This window comes from Nycticebus coucang, chromosome X, assembly GCF_027406575.1.
Source record: "Nycticebus coucang isolate mNycCou1 chromosome X, mNycCou1.pri, whole genome shotgun sequence".
Taxonomy (NCBI): domain Eukaryota; kingdom Metazoa; phylum Chordata; class Mammalia; order Primates; family Lorisidae; genus Nycticebus; species Nycticebus coucang.
The window spans coordinates 168,240,410-168,246,409 of NC_069804.1; positions in this window are offsets into that span (position 1 = coordinate 168,240,410).

A 6,000-nucleotide genomic window follows, 5' to 3' on the forward strand; every position below is an offset into this window, starting at 1 on the left:
TGCACAAAATGGAGCAGGCCTCTCACCTCTTCTACATGTTTAGCATATATCAACATAGGCCCCAAGTGCTATTGACTTAAGGAATTTATTGACTAGGAAAGCAAATCTTTTCCACATATCCCTCACTATTTTTAATGCCTGTATTTGCAGAGCCGGTTTTATACACACAAGTGTGATGTTGCACTGTATTATAATTAAATTTCATCTTGCTAAAAATCAGAATTCTAACCCTTATATCAAAGGCCTAAAGATATTGGCAAAATCTATTTTCTAATAAAAATCATTATCTCTCATGGCTTTGTATCTATTAATGGTTAAATAAGCATTTCAATCATGTTATCACTCAATTCATTAATGTAAATGATTAATTTGACAAGGCAGAAGATAGAGACCATTTAGAGATGGTTTAGTTGTTAATGAATACACAAATTATTTAAGCATATATATATCCATGCATATATATGTGTGTGTATATTTTGTATATATGCGTATATATATATATGTGCATATATATGTGTCTATATATACACACACATACAAATATCTGGTCCCAATTTATCCATCTTATACTTAGAAAAGAGTCTGTAAAATGCCACATGGAAATACAGTTACATAATTTTCACAGAATACCCTTTATGTGCCAGTCTGACAAAATTCAACGTAATTCGTCTTCATCCTACCCCCAGAATAGATCTGCCTCCTGATTTTCCTGTGTCTGACAAAAGACCCTTTCTCCTTGGGGTCAGTCAGGGTTGAATTGTTAAACTGTCTTTAACACTTTCAATTCCCTCTCCCCATGATCAATTCATCACTAAAGGGGTTGCTCTTTCATTATAATGCTCTGGCACCTTTATGTCTCCATTTGCTGCTTTTACCACCCTAATCCAGGTCCTTATCACTTCAGACATGGACCACTGCAAAAGCTTAACTGATTTTCCCCATTCTTTCATCTGGTGACATTGTGAAGAATGGCTCCCTTTTGTTCCTGTTACTCCCACCGAAAATGCAATCACCCATCTCCTCTATACGAATTTGTTAGACATTCTTGAGGGCTGTTTACTTGTTTCTTTCAACCTCTTTCTAAGCAACTTGAAGGCAAAGATCGTAGTATTAACTCCTTATAATCATTGTTCACACAAATGTTGCACAAAACTGTTTAATAGCAGTTAACTAGAGCTTGAATCCATTGAATCAATTAATTTATTAAAAGTGGGTATGGGATATTTTTGTGGCACTTATGTGAAAAATAAATATATGTAACTTTTTCAAACCACGAACACCAATACCACATTGAATTCATCTGAGTGTTCTTATGATAAAATATTAAGAATTAAGAATTTTTCATTTGACAATCTTTGAAATGTGTAGGTTGCTACTCCAGGCAGAAATTTATGGGGAGACAAAACACCCTGAGTTCAATGTTTCTCTTGCAGTGTTAGGCTGAATCATACTTGGCAGTAAAATCCATCTAGAAACCTCCAGAGACTCATTAAATCCAGATAACACTGAAACATAGCAAAATGGTTTCCATTTGGACCATAGTACCAACTTAATATATGTATGAAAAATAAAATGATTAAGTAGTTTTTTATAAAGACATACATCTGACTAGGCAGGTCCTAAAATCAATCAATATGTGTACACTCATTGGGTCAGTTTAGCTAGCCTACTCCTTTGAACCATATGATCTAAACACAAGTGACAAGAAAGTAATGGCTTGATACCATACACTGTATGTTCTAAAATAGTGAAAATAATATAAATATGTCTCATCCATACAACGTACAAATGAGAATAGTCACTTTATTTCAGAATAATTTGCTGATGGGGGCATACCTCAATGGTTTCCAATGCTAAATATGATACACATTTCTCTCATGTATCAAAGCAACTACAAATGTATTTTTAGTCACTGGAATAATTTATTGCCATTTTAGAGCAGTTGGAAAATTCAGAAGAACAACATAAAAATGACATTCACATTGCAAGTACAAGTTGGATCTATCATGCATAGAACACCTAATGTCCTAATGCTATAATTGGGTAAATGAGGTGAAAACTATGTTGACTAGTATGATGTAAGCACTCCAATTTGTACAAATAATCAACATTTCAATCAACATTGAAAATGGCATAAATGTATTTATGATCTATGTACAAAAGACTTGATAATAAAAAAAAAAAAAGAAACAAGAGCTTGCCTCAGTATTAAATGGATGAATGTTAGGCAAAAAAAAAAAAAAAAAAAAAAAAGGCATTCACCTGGAAACTTACCATTCAAATACTACTCACTCTTGTTACCATTTGGTGAAACTGTAACAAATAGATTAAAATTGTAATCTATTTTTTAATAGTCTTTTTTTTTTTTTTTTTTTTTTTTAAATTTGGCCGGGGCTGGGTTTGAACCCGCCACCTCCGGCATATGGGACCGGCGCCCTACCCGCCGAGCCACAGGCGCCGCCCAATTGTAATCTATTTTTAATGTAGGCATCTTATTGTGAGTATTGTCAAAATAAATATTTTTGGCAATAAAATTGTTCATTTTCTTACATCATTAATTCTGCCTAATAGCAACCATTTGTCTATTCTTATGAACCTTTTTTATCTTTTTGTTGATTTTTATCAGTCCTTTAACAGGGAAAGTGAAGAATATATGCATTGTCAAGATAACTGTCTGATACTTGTTTTGCTATTTGAAGCTAATTTCTGAAAGATCTCACTGAAGGCATAGTAACCTTCAATGAAATGTGAAGCACTTTGGTAGCTGTCAACAAGTGTCAAATAGGCCCTTGCAGGGAAGACTGAATGCCTTACTTCTAGCAAGACTCTGGTAAAGTATATTCAACACTGTGAAGATGGCTCATCAGGGAATCAGGAGCTCTAAGCTCTAATTTTGACATTGCCACTGACTTTATTTTCTTATCTGTATGTTGAATGGGGAGGGGGTTGTTAGGAAAGGGAAAATATTTTCAATGAAAACTCATTAAGCACCTTTTCTGCTCTAGACAGAAAGCATAGGCAATCCATGTATTATACATTAGATACTGAATGGTCGAACATCTCTAGCTCAGAAAGATTAAGCAGTTACAGCTATAGCATTAAATTAACTGGAGACGTGAGAAAGGATAAAGGAAAAAAAATTGTGCCAGCCTTTCTAAAAATCCTTTTCAATGAAAAACAAAATAAAATTTCTCTTTGATTACTGTACATATTTGAAAATAGTCATTAAATAATGCTAAGTTATTGCTGAGGTTAGAGTCTTAAATCCCTGTTGGTTCCTTTTATTATAACATTTGGTTTTCTTTGTACATTTTTATTCATTCTAATCGTGAAGCAGTGGATTGACATAGGTCCATGGTAAATACCAAAGGAAGTCTCAAGCTGGGTAGTTCATTATAAGAAGGTCTTGAAATTTGTTATTATGTGCCCTATTTATATTCTTATTAAAGTATTTAAGGTTACTCTTTCCTGAACTGCATCTCTGTTAATTCTGTTTAAAATGGACTAAGAGAATAGTTGTTGAGGTGTATTAGTAAGGTTTACTAATGAGACAGCCTGTTTTTATTTTTTGGCTCAATTTTAGTGATGTAAAGTTAGAGAATCACATTAACTATGTAGCTGTTCAAGACCTTACCACTGACAGAGAAGATTATGAGTGATACAAATGAGCAGAGCTCTGACAAGGGCCTCATAATGATCAAGTGCTGGGGCCAGAGAGAAACAAAAACCTGTGAATCTCAAATTCCTGTCATGGAAATCTCTGTGTTTTTGCCACTAATCACAACCACACTTTGCAAATAAATGAAAGAAGCTCCACTTCTCTGGCCAACTACCCCTTTCTTATCTATATGTGTTTACATGTGACCCTTCATTAGACTTAGTTTCTCTTCCCTGTGTTCAAATGGGTACTTGGTTTATTTTAGCCACTTACAGGACAAAAGCCAGCAAGAAATTTTGGGGAGTCTTGGAAGACAAAAAAATTGCTGAGGCAAATGGATTTTTTTGTTTGTGAAGTATATTGCTCTGTTATTCCCTGTTGCCTGCTATAGGAAGCTGGGGAAATGGGGTTGAGTGCCAAATGAAGGGAGGATTGAAGGACAGAAAGCATCAAGTATATATACATATATATATATATATATATATATATATATATATATATATATATATTTTCTTCCTTGGGAGGGGATCTCTTTCTGAAAGACATGGGGAAATATGAGGAGAAGTGACACAGCACTGTCACATGTTATCTGAAGTTTGAAAGCGGTACTACCTAGCAGTGAGAGAATAGACTGAATAGTACAGAAGCCTTCCTCATTGACACTTGGATCAACACGCCACTAGTTCTCTGGAGCACAGCCATAATTAACAGCTGAGGGTTTTATAGAAAAGAACAGGGGATAAAAATGTGTCAAATGGTCTATGAAGCGAGTGTATGATGCCCCATGATCATATCAATGTATACAGTTATGATTTACTAAAAAAAAAAAAAGGCAAAAAAAAAAGAACAGGGGAATGAGAACTTTGCATAGTTACAGTTGCTCAAGAATATAAGAGAATGATAAGAAAGAAAGGCATTTAGAGAAGCAGCCAGACTCTTCATCTTCTTTTGTTAAATATTCTGCTGATATCCACAAAGGTTTCTCCAAGACAGCTCTTGGCAGAGCCTTGGCAGAAATGAAAATTCAAGTTTACACCTAATAATGGAAAGCAAGGGGTTAACAAGATGATTGCTAAAGCATGCCTCCAATCTTTCTTGATCACACATCCCTATCGGTACAAGAATAATGATGATGATGATGATGATAACTCCCAATGTGTCTGTGGCATTCAGCTAATAAGCTCCTGTATTGCCCTACGTATTACCTGTATTCATCCTAATGCCAAATTAGGCTATCATACCTCTTACGGGGCGGGGTGGGGGGTGGCTTTTGAAATGTAGAATTTTGTGACCTGTCTTCATTTTGCCAGATATACCTCATGGCTATGTAAGCCTCTTCAAGAGAGTCACTAGGGAGGTTACTAACCTCCCCCTGTCTTACATTTGATAGCCCAAATGCTGCCAGCTATTAAAGGTCTAAGAAAATTAATAAGCCTGGGAAAATTCAGCTAAGAGGTATGTCTAAGTTAAAAGAATGAACAGCTTCCAGATGGTTTAGAAGGCCCAGGAGGAGCCCATTAAGTCACCCTTCATCAGCCCTGTCTTCTTCCACTGCTGGTTGCAGTGATTCTGATGGGAGCTCACCTCTACCCAAACTGGGAAACCCGGGAGCTAGGGCTACTGTAAAAGCCCTACAACCAAAAAAACTCTAGGAAACTTCAAATTGCAGCAGGGACACCCTGAGTGGGTTCCCCTGAATAGCACCTATAATAAATAGAGTGGCTGAAGCAACAGTAGTAGAAGGAGGTTAGCAGTGGCATCTTTAAGGTTAACAAACTCCAGGGTAAGACCCAGACCCTCGCTGGGTCCTTGAGATTTGGAAGCATTGAATGCCTTTGTTCTCATGGTTGTAGCTAGCTTCCTGCTGCCTTTTCACTCCAGCTTCTTGTTATTGGGTGAGGAAGAGAAGCACCACAGAACAATGCCAACACCAGTTCAGTCTGAGGTGTGAGTGTGGGAGAGGCTGTGAGTGTGAGAAAAGTAACATGAAAATGCAAACCTCTGATTCTAAAATAGAATATTAAATCCATTCCTATAAGCACATATAGGAGGATCTTGGCAGTGGACTGAAGTTCATGATTCCTGTACGTCATCTCGTAGTATATGTGCGGTCTTAGCAAGAGACAGAGAGATGGGCCGTAACAGCAAAACATTTTCTATAGTTTGATGAGATGCTGTCAGGGACCTTGTCAAGACGTGAAAACCTATTTCAAACCAGACAGGAAACTCAGAGGATGGGAACATTATGAAGTGGGAGGTATCATGGTACAGTGAGAAGTACATAGATTGGGGAACCAGGTAAACCTGGGTTCAGATCCCAGATCTGCCATTGAATGTACATT